A 16,533-nucleotide genomic window follows, 5' to 3' on the forward strand; every position below is an offset into this window, starting at 1 on the left:
GATGGAAGATGGGGACGACGAGGAGTCCAGACTAGTACAGGGATTCCCTAGCGAGGAGACTTATTTCATTGTTTTCAATGTTGGGACAGCAATTTTTGGGGAGCACGTTACTCTGGAGAATGATAGATGGGGCCCACCATACACTGGAACATTCCAAAGGTGGACATCAGACACTGGAGCAGCATTTACAGGGCCCATTATACACTAGAGCATTAGAAATGGGGCCCATTATGTTTGGAGCATTATTTGGGCCCATAAGACAGTGGAGCTTCATCCATGGGGACCAACATATACTGTAGCATTATGTGGAGCTCATCATATACTGTTCAAACATTATATGGGACCAATGATTCTGTATGGAGAAATAGATGGGCCTCGTCATGAGATGTAAAAAGTGAGGTATTTTTCATTGTACTATACCGCTATTTCTCTGCCGTATCGGAGCATGATGAGTTGTGGTATTATGTGTTAAAGGGGCGCTCTTTCGCCCAGGGCACATGAAAACCTGGAGCCAGCCCTCCCCCCCCACAACTTTAGCCAAATAACCCCCATTTTTCAGTGCGTAACTTGTATTATGAAGTTAATTAAGGTTGACAAGCTTAAGTAAGAAGAATTGATGCTTTTGGCATTCAAATGGGCACTGTAGGTGTGTTTCCTGTCCTCCTCTCACTGCCGACTTTTATTCCCCATTGACTTACATTGGGTTTCGTGTTTCGGGACGACCCCGACTTTTCCCTATAGTCGGCCGATCTTGCTCGACCCGACTTTTGGAAAAGTCGGGTTTCACGAAACGAAACTCGACCCTAAAAAACCAAAAGTCGCTCAACTCTAGTGACAGCTCTTCAAGTTGATATAGTGAAATCTCAATTTCGATCTGCTATATAAGGGACTGGCTTTCCAGATTGCACTGACTTGTTTTAATCTACATTTAGATTACATAAAAAAATCATTAAATCAAAAGAATTTTTTTGCAACAAAATCTGTCTCCCCCCAAAGAAGAATGTTCGTAGACAATAAGCATGATGGTTTATTGCCCTCTCATGTAGAAGAGACAGATGGAGCAGAGTAACACATGTGAACCCCAAATTATGGGGTATCTGATAATTCCCACGACTTTTCCATAAAGTAATGCACCTAAACTGTTATTAATGCAGATTTACAAAAACTAAACTAGTCTGGCTAGCTTATCAGATCTGCATGGGAGCTGCGTACCTTAAATGGTTGGAGAGTTTTAATGAAGACTATTTGCAAAGTTGCCTCAATAGTTTTTCTAAGATGTCGTAGAGTAATGAAAAAGGATGGAGAAAGTCAACATTGTTGCATTTTATTTCCTACTCCATAGAATTTGTAGTCACCAGCGCCCAGATCTGCCGAGGATTCCTTCGTGTGATGTGTGCATCTTGGTTACGTCGCGGGAGGCTTTCGACGTTGCGGCATTATTATGAGTCAGGCTTGCTGATCTGGGTTTAAAAGCTCAATTTACTCCAGAAAACTCTGTTCAGCTCTCATCTAAACTCCTTACAAATCTCAGCCGAGTGACCTACAAGTCTCGCACTTCACAGTGCTGCGGAGTCTTCCACCAGTAATAGCAGAAATCACAGGCTGCCGTTCTGAACGCGCGTCGTGGCCCCAGCCATTAGAGCGGAGAATATGCAGCGACTCGTGACCTTTCCGTAAGATAAAATAAATTCTTTTGAATCCATCTTGCTATGAAAAATAACAAGGTTATTCCTTTACATTTAACTGTAATCCCTGCAGGTTGTTAATAATTTATAGGGTTTCTTAGGAGTCTAGTACAATGGCATTCTTAAAGGGGCGCTAGACACAAAGATCTCATTTTGGAATAAAGGCAAAAGTGTAAGGAAATGATTAACTTAGAGAGACATGATGTCACGATCCAGACCGAGTTTTGGGTCTTGTCTCTCCTTTCCTGGTCTGGTCATATCAGGGGTTAACTTTCTCTGACTCGTTCCGGTGTTGGGCTATTTCTCTGCGCTGCATCCTGTAGGCAGTGCCAGTTATATTTCCTGCCTACGGCGCATGTAGTTGGCTCTGGTGAACCCCTGATTTGTCCTGCTGCATTTACCTGACTTTGCCCATGTCTGTGCCCTCTACCCGTCTTGACTCTGTGTGTCCCTGTGTGTTTGGATTCCCCGGTTCTTGAATCTGCTTTGGCTCTGATCTGATTCTGTCTCTTCCTTCTGGTACTTCTGCTATGGACCTGTACTGACCTTTTGGCGCTCTTCTGACTCTGTATTTGTGATTCCCCTTGGTACTATGCTACTCTCTGGTATCGACCCGGCTTGTCTGACTATTCTGCTGCCACCTGGTGGTAGCCTTGCTGCAGTTCTGCTTGTCTAATCTTAACAGGATTTAAGCCCTCTCTCCATTCTGCTGCCATCTAGTGGAGTTTGCATTACTCTGCATTCACTTGCAGTGCTGCAGCGTGACACATGAGTTTGGTTAAAGCAAACTGATTGCTGAGAGTTAATGCTGGGGTAGAGGCAGAGAGAGCTGCCTAGTAGGGAGGAGCAGATCCATGGAAGTTCAGGTTTTGGTACCAGAACTGTACCTGATCTTGAACCTCATTGATGACAATGAGGACCCGAATTTTGAAGGAGGAAAATCTCTCTCTCCTCCCCGGAACTCCGATCATGAAAAAAGAATTCCGGGTGAAGTCGGAATTTAGAACCAGACAATAGCTGTTTGGTACGAACCTCAAACTCTTAAGTTCTGGTTCGCTCATCTTTACTGCATAGTTAGCTGACCGGTCACAGAATAACGACTCATTCACATGTCAGGTTTTTTTTCGCATATGAGAAAAACGGTGTTTCATTAGTGATTTTGGTCAGAGTTTCATCTGAGCTTGGTCATGCATAACAAAAAAAGACATTTCTTTATTGTTTTTCTATCTAGCAGTCCTTGAAAAACAGCTGCACTCGAATGGCATCCAAGTGCTGTCCGATTTTTTTTCACGCAGACATTGACTTGCATTGCTGATTTTGATCTAACACTTGGATCAAAACCGGACGTGATTTTGCAATTTTTCGCCGACCACTCAGTCCATGAAAAATTAGGGACATGTGAGTAGCCCCATTAACTATTACAGGTATCAGTGAGGATAACTCTCGCTCATACGGAAAAAATGGACATGTGAATGAGGCCTTGCCTGGGAGAAACTGGCAGAGAAAATAAGGATTGAAACAAAGTTTTATAAACTTGTTAAGGCGACACAAACCTACTAATGGTGCAGCCAATTTTTGTTTTTTCGCTGTTGTTTTTTCCTGCACTTCTCCCATAAGCCATAACCTTTTTCTTATTTTTGCGTTGGCATAGCCGTATGGGGTCCTGATTGTACATTATACCATATGATATGTATACTGAAAAACAGGAAAAAAATGCCAAGTGCCGTGAAATGGAGAAAAAAAAATACTTATTTGGTCACCTAAAAACATGCAGGATTTCTGTCTCTCACAGACCTGTAACTTCTTTTTTGAGAGGCTCCTCTGTCCTCCACTCATTACCTGTTGTAATGGTGCCTGTTTGACCTTGTTATCAGCATAAAAGACACCTGTCCACAACCTCAGTCACACTCCAAACTCCACTATGGTGAAGACCAAAGAGCTGTCGAAGGACACCAGAAACAAAATTGTAGCCCTGCACCAGGCTGGGACGACTGAATCTGCAATAGGCAAGCAGCTTGGTGTCGTGAAATCAACTGTGGGAGCAATATTAAGAAAATGGAAGACATACAAGACCACTGATAATCTCCCTCGATCTGGTGCTCCACGCAAGATCTCACCCCGTGGGGTCAAAGTGATCACAAGAATGGTGAGCAAAAATCCCAGAACCACACAGGGGGCCTAGTGAATGACCTACAAAGAGCTGGGACCACTAACAAAGGCTACCATCAGTAACACATTATGCCGCCATGGACTCAGATCCTGCAGTGCCAGACATGTCCCCCTGCTTAAGCCAATACATGTCCGGGCCCGTCTGAAGTTTGCTAGAGAGCATTTGGATTATTCAGAAAAGTATTGGGAGAATGTAATATGTTCTGATGAAACCAATGTAGAACTGTTTGGTAGAAACAAAACTCGTCATGTTTGGAGACAGAATGCTGAGTTGCATTCAAAGAACATCATACCTACTGTGAAGCATGGGGGTGGCAGCATCATGCTTTGAGGCTGTTTCTCTGCAAAGGGACCAGGACAACTGATCCGTGTACATGAAAGAATGAATGGGGTCATGTATCATGAGATTTTGAGTGCAAACCTCCTTCCATCAGCAAGGGCATTGAAGATGAAATGTGGATGGGTCTCTCAGCATGATAATGATCCCAAGCACACCACCAGGGCAATGAAGGAGTGGCCTCGTAAGAAGCATAAGAAGGACCTGGAGTGGCCTAGCCTGTCTCTAGATGTCAACCCCATAGAAAACCATTGGAGGGATTTGAAAGTCTGTGTTGCCCAGCGGCAGGCCCAAAACATCACTGCTCTAGAGGAGATCTGCATGGAGGAATGGGCCAACATACCACCAAGAGTGTGTGCCAACCTTGTGAAGACAGAAAACGTTTGACCTCTGTCATTGCCAAAAAAAGGATATATAACAAAATATTGAGATGAACTTTTGTTAATGACCAAATACTTATTTTCCACCATAAATCTTGCCAAATCAGACAAGGTGATTTTCTGGATTTGTTTTCTCATTTTGGCTCTCATAGTTGTGGTCTACCTATGATGACAATTACAGGCCGCTCTCCTCTTTTTAAGTGGGAGAATTTGCACAATTGGTGGCCGACTAAAGACTTTTTTCCCCACTGTATTTATTGGCACCACACTCGGATGCAGCCAATGTTTTGGTCACTTTGTATTGCATTTTTGGAGGGAGGCGCAGTGATCAAAAAAAATTGCAATTCTGCTTTTTGTTTTTATTTCTTAACTATTGAGTTAAATAATTATGTATTTTAAAAGATCAGACTTATATGAACAAGGCAAAGCTCAATATGTTTTAGTTTTGGTTGTCCAAACTTTTATGTTATTTTTAAATTATTTAAAATTTTTTCAAAAACATAACACTTAAAGGGGTTGTCCACTACTTTAAAATATATTCTTAAAGGGCCCAAGGTAATGGGAAAATAAAATAAAAAAAAAAATCTATACTTACCTACCATATTAAATCAGATCCTCCATGCTCCGCAGCGGGTCCGCAGCCTGTTGCCGCTAATCAGCTGCAGCTTTCACATAATATCTGAGCTGCGAGACGAATGGTTTCTTCCTGCTCGGATGAAATTTCAAGTTGACAATAGAGTTGAGCGACTTTTGGTTTTTTAGGGTCGCGTTTCGTTTCGTGAAACCCGACTTTTCCAAAAGTCGGGTCGAGCAAGATCGTCCGATTATAGGGAAAAGTCGGGGTCGTCCCGAAACACGAAACCCAATGTAAGTCAATGGGGAATAAAAGTCGGCAGTGAGAGGAGGACAGGAAACACACCTACAGTGCCCATTTGAATGCCAAAAGCATCAATTCTTCTTACTTAAGCTTGTCAACCTTAATTTACTTCATAATACTAGTTACGCACTGAAAAATGGGGGTTATTTGGCTAAAGTTGTGGGGGGGGAGGGCTGGCTGCAGGTTTTCATGTGCCCTGGGCGAAAGAGCGCCCCTTTAACACATACCACAACTCATCATGCTCCGATACGGCAGAGAAATAGCGGTATAGTACAATGAAAAATACCTCACTTTTTACATCTCATGACGAGGCCCATCTATTTCTCCATACAGAATCATTGGTCCCATATAATGTTTGAAACAGTATATGATGAGCTCCACATAATGCTACAGTATATGTTGGTCCCCATGGATGAAGCTCCACTGTCTTATGGGCCCAAATAATGCTCCAAACATAATGGGCCCCATTTCTAATGCTCTAGTGTATAATGGGCCCTGTAAATGCTGCTCCAGTGTCTGATGTCCACCTTTGGAATGTTCCAGTGTATGGTGGGCCCCATCTGTCATTCTCCAGAGTAACGTGCTCCCCAAAAATTGCTGTCCCAACATTGAAAACAATCAAATAAGTCTCCTCGCTAGGGAATCCCTGTACTAGTCTGGACTCCTCGTCGTCCCCATCTTCCATCTCACTGCACAGTATTTCAACCTTGCAAGTGCTGTGATCCTGAGCAAGCAGGGGGGGCCCACTCGTTGGCGATGGCACTGGCACAGGGCCCCTGATAGTACGGTGGTGTGTCTGATGGCGGGTGGGCCGAACCTGCACTTTCATCTGCAGCTTCCTCTTTGTCACCGTGTAAGATGGAACTGTATATGGGAAGGGTAACCTGAGTTTCATCAGGGTCAGATTCAGGTCGTGTAGCGTGCGAGGGGAATGTAGTGGTCTGGGTCAATGTACCAGCAGATTCATCGAGCAGTGGCTGGGCATCAGTGCACTTGTGTCGCCCCCAGGAGTACGGTCGCCACAGTGGCATTACCTTCCTCCTAGGGAGTGTGATGTCATGCTTGGGAGCAACGAACGATCTCTCTAGCAGGTTAACTGATTGGGCGGCGTTATTCCCACGAGTCATGACCCTCCAAACAGCGTTCATGAAGGCAAAGTGTTTGTTTTACGTGGGCAGTATGGTTGCAAAGCTGAACCTTAAAGGAATGTCCAGAAGGGCACCACCAGGAGTGGAGCCTACAGTTAAATTCGACTCCACCTGGGAAACCTCAACCATGCCAGCTACAGAACAGATGCACACATTGCAAGCTTAATTCCGTTAACGAACGAGACTCCGTCATGCCCCGCGGTCCGAGTCCGGCTTACTAGAGGGACACGTGAGGCTCTGGCACATGAGATTGGCCAATAACTGGTGTGTCATGCCCTTACATGTCCGTGGCTGCATGTGCGCTACACTGAAAAGGCCAGCGTTTGTCGCTTACAGGTGCAGATAACCCGCTGAACAACGTTAGTGATGGGGATCACTGATTACAATTATTACCCGCGAACAATGATTTCCCAGTAAGTGCAGGTCAACTGCAGTTCCGGAATTAGGCCTAACTGTCATTCCTGAAAAAATGAAAAACTTACGTGTGCAAACCACAGGTGCTGTAGCTTGCTTAACAGCTCGCCAGCCGTTCTCAGGCCCAGTATGGATTGCACGTGATTGCACAAAGGTTAGAAAGGGTACCGTATCCCCGGATAACATGTATGGATAGCGTACACATTCAAAATATATGTCTCAGGAGGCAGGCTCAGACGGTGTTAGGCCCAGTATGGATTGCACGTGATTGCACAAAGGTTAGAAAGGGTACCGTATCCCCGGATAACATGTATGGATAGCGTACACATTCAAAATATATGTCTATACATCAGGAGGCAGGCTCAGACGGTGTTAGGCCCAGTATGGATTGCACGTGATTGCACAAAGGTTAGAAAGGGTACCGTATCCCCGGATAACATGTATGGATAGCGTACACATTCAAAATATATGTCTCAGGAGGCAGGCTCAGACGGTGTTAGGCCCAGTATGGATTGCACGTGATTGCACAAAGGATAGAAAGGGTACCGTATCCCCGGATAACATGTATAGATAGCGTACACATTCAAAATATATGTCTCAGGAGGCAGGCTCAGACGGTGTTAGGCCCAGTATGGATTGCACGTGATTGCACAAAGGTTAGAAAGGGTACCGTATCCCCAGATAACATGTATGGATAGCGTACACATTCAAAATATATGTCTCAGGAGGCAGGCTCAGACGGTGTTAGGCCCAGTATGGATTGCACGTGATTGCACAAAGGTTAGAAAGGGTACCGTATCCCCGGATAACATGTATGGATAGCGTACACATTCAAAATATATGTCTCAGGAGGCAGGCTCAGACGGTGTTAGGCCCAGTATGGATTGCACGTGATTGCACAAAGGTTAGAAAGGGTACCGTATCCCCGGATAACATGTATTGATAGCGTACACATTCAAAATATATGTCTCAGGAGGCAGGCTCAGACGGTGTCAGGCACAGTATGGATTTGACGGCCCAGATTACACAGCGGAGGAGCAGGGAGAGGTAAAGATTGCAAATGCTGGGGCCCTGCCCAAGCAAGGGGGGCCCACTCGTGGGCGTCGGTACTGGCACTGGGCCCCTCATAGTACAGCGGTGTGTCTGACGGCGGGTGTGCACCACCACCGTCAGAGACACTTGATTGCACTATGAGGGACCCTGTGCCAGTGCCCGCGCCCAAGAGTCGGCCTACCCACCTGTCCAGGGCAACGGCACTCGCACGGTGTCGTGCGCTAGGTGGTGACCCCGGCCATGGGGGGGGAGGCAGCACAGTTAGGGAGTTTTAGAAAGTGGCATATGTTGATGTTGGACATTCAGCTGATGCAAAAGGCGAAATAGGTCAAGTCCCAGGAAGAGGTGGACCAAAGCAAGCCATTTTTCTGTCACCCTATGTGTCATCAGGGGAAGGTGGGACAAAATCCTTGGAAACCCATGCGTGGTTCATTTTAATGAAGGTTAGATCATCCACATTTTGGGTTGACAGACGGGTCCTTTTTTCTGTCAGGATTGATCCAGCTGCACTGAAGACTCTTTCCGATAGCACACTTGCAGCTGGGCAAGCGAGCTCCTGTAAGGCATATTGTGCCAATTCAGGCCAGGTGTCCAGTTTAGCGGCCCAATAGTCAAATGGGAATGACCTGTGTGGGAGAACATCGATATGGGAGGAAAAGTAGTTTGTAACCATGGTTGACAACTGCTGTCTCCTGTCACTTTCCATCGATGCAGTATTACCAGTTGTGTGAGCGGTATTTGAAAAATCAGTCCACAACATTGTCATGAAACCCCTGTCTCCAACGCCACTTCTGCTGTGTGCACCACGAACACCTCTGCCAAGCTGCCCCCGGCCCGTACGGCTCGTGTGAGAACCATCACCGCTGCTGTGTGCTGGGAATGCCTCAAGCAACCGATTTACCAGAGTTGCTTGTTTATTAGCCAATATTAGGTCAAGGTTCTCCTGTGGCATGATGTTTTGTAATTTGCCTTTATAGCGTGGATCCAGGATGCTGGCCAACCAGTAGTCGTCATCGTTCATCATTTTGGCAATGCGGGGGTCCCTTTTTAGGATCCGCATGGCATAATCTGACATGTGTTCCAATGTTCCCGGTGTCAATGATGCACTGCGAGTGCTGGGTGGAGGAGCACTTTCTGGCAAATCCACATCCCTCCAGTCACGCACAAACCCTGTACCAGACCTTGCCACGCCAACATTTTCACTTGCCCCACAAGATGCATCCTCCTCCCCTAAGTAATCATCCCCATCATCATCCTCCTCCTCCTCTTCTTCCTCCACCTCGTCCAGGAGAGGTCCCTGAGCAGACAATGGCTGAATGTCATCAAGGATTCCCTCCTCCTCTTCCTCCTCATCATCAACATTGGCTGCAGACGCCTGCTCCTTAAGGTGCGTCAAAGTTTGCATGAGCAGACGCATAAGTGGGATGCTCATGCTTAGGATGGCGTCGTCTGCGCTTACCAGCCGTGTGCATTCCTCAAAACACTGAAGGACTTTACAGAGGTCTTTCAGCTTCGACCACTGCACACCTGTCAACTCCATGTCTGCTCTCAAAGTGCCTGGCCGTGTATCCTCCCACAAATGCATTATGGCCTGCCTCTGCTCGCACAGCCGCTCCACCATGTGCAGGGTGGAGTTCCACCTTGTTGCAATGTCGATAATGAGGCGGTGGTTGGGAAGGTGGAGCAATCGCTGCAGCTTCTGCATACGAACGGAGTGTACAGGCGACCGGCGGATGTGCGCGCACAGTCTTCGCACCTTCTGGAGCAGGGCTGTTAACTCCGGATAATTTTTGAGGAAGCACTGCACCACCAGGTTCAAGGTGTGAGCCAAGCAAGGTATGTGGCTGAGTTTTGAAAGGGCTATGGCTGCCACAAAATTACGGCCGTTATCACTAACTACCTTGCCTGCCTCAAGATGTACACTGCCCAGCCATGACTCAGTTTGTCGCTTCAAGTACTCGGCCAGCACCTCGGCGGTATGTCTGTCGCCCAAACACATCATCTGCAACACAGGCTGCTGACGCTTTCCACTAGCTGCTCGATAGGGGGACACATCGTGTGCAACAGTGGCAGCTGCAGATGGAGTGCTCGTACGACTGCGCTCTGTGGACGAGCTTTCGCTTCTGGAGGAGGAGGAGGAGGGTGGAACGCCTACAGCCAACTGTTTCCTATACCGTGGGCTAGGCAGCACTGTCCCACCACCGCTGTCCCCTGTGGACCCTGCATCCACCATATTAACCCAGTGCGCAGTGATGGACACGTAACGGCCCTGGCCATGCCGACTGGACCATGCATCAGTTGTGAGGTGCACCTTTCCGCTCACTGACTGCTTGAGTGCATGGACAATGCAGTCTTTCACATGATGGTGGAGGGCTGGGATGGCTTTGCGAGAGAAGAAGTGGCGACTGGGTAGGTCATAGCGTGGTACTGCATAGGCCATGAGTTCGCGGAAAGCTGTGCTTTCCACCAACCGAAAGGGCATCATCTCAAACGAGATTACTTTGGCAATGTGGGCGTTCAAACCCAGTGTACGCGGATGAGAGACTGAGTACTTTCTTGACCTACTCATAGTGTCTGGGAGGGTGAGCTGGACTTGAGAGCTGCATATGGTGGAAGTAGCGGTGGACAGGGCGGACTGAGAGAGGGTTGATGATGGTGATGGAGTTGGTGTTCTTTCTGATGGCCTAGAATCAGTCTTTCGTTGATATAACAGTGGGATTCCCTGACTGCTGTGGCCTTGCAACGACACCTCAACATTTGCTGCTGTGCTAACCGGTGGGCTTACAGTGGGGGAAACAATGTAGCGTTGATGACTACCTTAGTTGTGATCAGTTGCACATGTGGCACTTGAGGTTTGGTGTTGTGTCCACGCTTGCAAGTGCATGCTGGTTAAATGTCTAAGCATGCAACTGGTATTCAAATTTTTCAGATTTTTCCCTCGGCTAAAGGTCTTTGCGCACTTCTTACAGATAACCTTGGCCTGATCATGAGGATTTTGTTCAAAAAAGTGCCACACTGCACTCTTCCTACTTTGGCAGACATTTTGCGGCCTAGCACGCTTTGATCTTTTGACCCTCTGGACAAGCTGTCCAGCAACTCTTTTGATGTTTGGAACCTGTCTTTGGAGTGCTCCGGGCCTGCCAGATAACAGCTGTTGCGATGTCGATGTCTGCTGTGGATGCTCCTCATCTGAGCTATTGGAAGCAGCACCCTCTTCCCCCAATGGATGCCAATCTGGGTCAACAACTGGGTCATCCATCACCTCCTCTTCTATGTCATGTGCACCTTCCTCTGTGTCACCGTGTATGGTGGTATAGTGTGCGGGAAGGGGCACCTGAGTCTCATCAGGGTCAGAATCTGGCTCTGTACACTGCGAGGACAATGTAGTGCTCTGAGTGAATGTACCAGCAGAATCATCCATCAGCGGCTGTGCATCAGTGCACTCCATGTCAGATTCATCTTGGCCTGGGTAATTCACCATTTGACTTGATAATCCAGGCATGTTATATGAAAACAGCTCCATGGAGTAATCAGTAGTATGGCCTGCGTCATCCTTCAATCTTGGTTGGGGTGAAGGACACAAGGAAAGGTGTGGTTCATGAACATGAGCCTCCAATGACGACTCAATGCTTTTACTTTTTACAACTGAAGAAGAGGAGGCGATAGAGCTGGAGGCTGAGACAGCAATGTAAGACAAAACTTTTTCCTGATGCTCTGGCTTTAAAAGCGGTTTGCCAACTCCTAGAAAACTAAGCGTTCGAGGCCTTATGTAGCCAGACGATGACGCAGGCTCAACACCTCCTGCATTCGGTCCTATTTTGCTCTTGCCACTACCATCAGATCCACCACCAACACCATCATTACCAGCTGCCAACCCCCGCCCAATTCCACGGCCTCTTCCACCAGCCTTCCTCATTTTTGGTAGAAATGTAGACAAAATCCAACAAACTATATAGTATGCAAAACAAGGTACAAGGTGTCTATAGGACAGGGGAGATTTTGAATTTCTGCACACACTTTTGGACACTGGACACTTTTGGATTGTGTGAGGCCCAATGAATATCTGAGCGCTATGTGACAGGCTCAATGGCACAGCTGTGACCTAAGTGACTAGAGGATAAGTGAGATTTTGAATTTCTGCACACACTTTTGGACACTGGACACTTTTGGATTGTGTGAGGCCCAATGAATATCTGAGCGCTATGTGACAGGCTCAATGGCACAGCTGTGACCTAAGTGACTAGAGGATAAGTGAGATTTTGAATTTCTGCACACACTTTTGGACACTGGACACTTTTGGATTGTGTGAGGCCCAATGAATATCTGAGCGCTATGTGACAGGCTCGATGGCACAGCTGTGACCTAAGTGACTAGAGGATAAGTGAGATTTTGAATCTCTGCACACACTTTTGGACACTGGACACTTTTGGATTGTGTGAGGCCCAATGAATATCTGAGCGCTATGTGACAGGCTCGATGGCACAGCTGTGACCTAAGTGACTAGAGGATAAGTGAGATTTTGAATCTCTGCACACACTTTTGGACACTGGACACTTTTGGATTGTGTGAGGCCCAATGAATATCTGAGCGCTATGTGACAGGCTCGATGGCACAGCTGTGACCTAAGTGACTAGAGGATAAGTGAGATTTTGAATCTCTGCACACACTTTTGGACACTGGACACTTTTGGATTGTGTGAGGCCCAATGAATATCTGAGCGCTATGTGACAGGCTCGATGGCACAGCTGTGACCTAAGTGACTAGAGGATAAGTGAGATTTTGAATCTCTGCACACACTTTTGGACACTGGACACTTTTGGATTGTGTGAGACCCAATGAATATCTGAGCGCTATGTGACAGGCTCGATGGCACAGCTGTGACCTAAGTGACTAGAGGATAAGTGAGATTTTGAATCTCTGCACACACTTTTGGACACTGGACACTTTTGGATTGTGTGAGGCCCACTGATATCTGAGCGCTATGTGACAGGCTCGATGGCACAGCTGTGACCTAAGTGACTAGAGGATAAGTGAGATTTTGAATCTCTGCACACACTTTTGGACACTGGACACTTTTGGATTGTGTGAGGCCCAATGAATATCTGAGCGCTATGTGACAGGCTCGATGGCACAGCTGTGACCTAAGTGACTAGAGGATAAGTGAGATTTTGAATCTCTGCACACACTTTTGGACACTGGACACTTTTGGATTGTGTGAGGCCCAATGAATATCTGAGCGCTATGTGACAGGCTCGATGGCACAGCTGTGACCTAAGTGACTAGAGGATAAGTGAGATTTTGAATCTCTGCACACACTTTTGGACACTGGACACTTTTGTATTGTGTGAGGCCCAATGAATATCTGAGCGCTATGTGACAGGCTCGATGGCACAGCTGTGACCTAAGTGACTAGAGGATAAGTGAGATTTTGAATCTCTGCACACACTTTTGGACACTGGACACTTTTGGATTGTGTGAGGCCCAATGAATATCTGAGCGCTATGTGACAGGCTCGATGGCACAGCTGTGACCTAAGTGACTAGAGGATAAGTGAGATTTTGAATCTCTGCACACACTTTTGGACACTGGACACTTTTGGATTGTGTGAGGCCCAATGAATATCTGAGCGCTATGTGACAGGCTCGATGGCACAGCTGTGACCTAAGTGACTAGAGGATAAGTGAGATTTTGAATCTCTGCACACACTTTTGGACACTGGACACTTTTGGATTGTGTGAGGCCCACTGATATCTGAGCGCTATGTGACAGGCTCGATGGCACAGCTGTGACCTAAGTGACTAGAGGATAAGGGAGATTGGATTGCTTTTAAAAACCAGTTTGCGGAGCAGTGGGTAAACAGCATTGCGAGCCTGTCAGGAAGCCTTAAAAGGCAGCCCAACAACCAACACCACTGATACACCACAATATAGCCTCCCCTTGCTCTGCACACACAGTGACTGGTGTGTTGTGCAGGCGAAATTGCTATCAGCAGCAGAAGCAGTTTTTTTTTCTTCTCAGCAGGACAAAAAAAAAAAAAATTGGGATTGCTTTTAAAAAAGCAGTTTGAGGCCCAATGAATATCTGAGCGCTATGTGACAGGCTCAATGGCACAGCTGTGACTAGAGGATAAGGGAGATTGGATTGCTTTTAAAAAAGCAGTTTGCGGAGCAGTGGGTAAACAGCAATGCCAGCCTGTCAGGAAGCCTTAGAAGGCAGCCCAACAACCAACACCACTGATACACCAATATATAGCCTCCCCTTGCACTGCACACACAGTGACTGGTGTGTTGTGCAGGCCAAATCGCTAGCAGCAGAAGCAGTTTTTTTGTCTTCTTCCCTGCCTAACGCTCTCCCTACAGAATCAGCAGCAACCTCTCCCTATACTGAGATCGGCAGAAGTAAGATGGCGGTCGGCGTGCACGCCCTTTTATACCCCCTGTGACGCCACCAAAGCAAGCCAATCACTTGCATGCCCTTCTGAAAGATGGTGGTGACCCGTGCCTATGTCATCACGTTGCCCACAGTGTCCGTGGATCCTGATTGGCTGAAAAAGAGCGCAAAACAAACTTTTGAAACGCGACTTTGGCGCGTAAGTCGCCGACCTCGTGGCCGACCTCATCCTAGGGTCGGGTTTCGTTTCATGAAACCCGACTTTGCCAAAAGTCGGCGACTTTTGAATTTTTTCGACCCGTTTCGCTCAACTCTAGTTGACAACCAATCAGTAGCTGCTGATTGACTGCAGCGGTCATGTGATGCCGGGAGCCTGGTGGCAAAGACATATGAAGCTGCTCTGCGGTGGCCATGGCATCCACCACCATTAAACATTTTCTTGGTAAAATGCATCATCGATAATAATAAATTGTGAGCAGCTTGTTACAAAGATGTACTGCTGGTGGGGAGGCAGAGGAGAGGCTGCAGATTACCGTGGCCTTATGATATTGTGTTCAATACCATCAACAGAAATGAATATATACTGAGCTCCTTATCACACCAAGACAGGCGGAGCGAGGTTAGTTCATCCACTTGACCACAGAGGACGCTGTGGAAGCTGAACACTAGGAACCACCAGGACAAGGACGTCAGATGAATTGCAAGGCTTTATTTAGACTCTTAGACAGGAGCCTACAAGGGAAACCCCCTCCGGAGCGAAACTCTGAATTCCCACGAGGGAGCTCCGGCGAACGAACCCCTTTAACAGGGATTGTCCCGGAACAACTCCAAGACCAGAGGATCAGACCCAAGAGAAACAGTAGAACTGAGAGGAGGCCAGTGAGCGATCCAGGGAGCCAGAGACGGTGATTCGGAAGATCCAAAGGATGCCTGGATATTAGTAAAAGGTTGAAACAAGGCAGAACAAGCAGGAGCTGGTGCGGGACCTGAGAACAGCAACATAGAACAAAGCACAAAGTTGCCCAGGCACCTCCCAAAGGAAGTGAGGACCTTAAGTATACCCAGGCCTCTCAGTGATTGGCTGAGAGGTGATTACAGGAAAAGGAAACACAGGTCATTTAAATCATTTGACAGCTGTGCGCGCGCGTCCTATGCTCGCTCCCATGTCACCCGGAAGTGAGGAGGCGGAGGGGACACGTCGGGAAGACGCTGCAGCCCAAGGGAACATTGCGGGAGCACAGACAGGGTAAGAAAGATTGTGGGAAACAGAGGAATGCCTGCGGTCAGACGGAGCCTGATCTCCCAATATCTGAGAGACAGATCCCACCGACTGCATCGTTACACTCCTTCTAGTGATAACTGTACAAATCCATATGCTGTAACGTCACCATAATGGTGGCTAAATAAATCCAACTGCAGACAGCTCCTTACAGAGGTGTAATGTGTAGATGTATCTGTATAGTGAGCTCCCCTAGTGGTGGTTGTATAAATCTGTATGTAGTGAGCGCCCCCTAGTGGTGGTTGTATAAATCTGTATGCAGTGAGCTCCCCTAGTGGTGGTTGTATAAATCTGTATATAGTGAGCTCCCTCTAGTGGTGGCTGTATAAACCTGTATGTTGTGAGCGCCCCCTAGCGGTGGCTGTATACATCTGTATGAAGTGAGCTCACCCTAGTGGTGGCTGTATAAATCCAAATGTAGTGAGCTCCCTCTAGTGGTGGCTGTATAAATCTGTATGTAGTGAGCTCCCCCAAGTACTGGCTGTATAAACCTTTATGTAGTGAGCACCCTCTAGAGGTGGTTGTATATATCTGTATGTATTGAGCTCCCCCTAGTGGTGGCTGTATATATCTGTATGTAGTAAGTGCCCTCTAGTGGTGACTGTATACATCTTTTGTAATGAGCTCCCACTAGTGGTGACTGTATAAATCTGTATGCAGTGAGCTCCCCCTAGTAGTGACTGTATAAATATGTACGTAAAGAGTTCACTCTAATGTTGGCTGTATAATCTGTATGCAGTGAGCCTCGTCTAGTGGTGACTGTATGAATCTGTATGTAGAGAACTCCCTTTAGTTATGGCT

General features: G+C 47.0%; 1 long non-coding RNA gene across 1 annotated transcript in view; it reads left to right on the plus strand.

Moving 5' to 3' along the window:
* Window positions 1-1,590: 1,590 nt before the first annotated feature.
* Window positions 1,591-16,533, plus strand: part of LOC141058829 (uncharacterized) — a 349,619-nt gene continuing 334,676 nt past the window's right edge. The window contains exon 1 of the long non-coding RNA XR_012222327.1: window positions 1,591-1,673. This is a non-coding gene — a long non-coding RNA (uncharacterized lncRNA). The remainder of the gene's footprint in view (window positions 1,674-16,533) is intronic.

The sequence above is a fragment of the Dendrobates tinctorius genome, unplaced genomic scaffold (genome assembly GCF_039654945.1).
Source record: "Dendrobates tinctorius isolate UK_male_01 unplaced genomic scaffold, ASM3965494v1 ptg000215l, whole genome shotgun sequence".
NCBI lineage: Eukaryota > Metazoa > Chordata > Amphibia > Anura > Dendrobatidae > Dendrobates > Dendrobates tinctorius.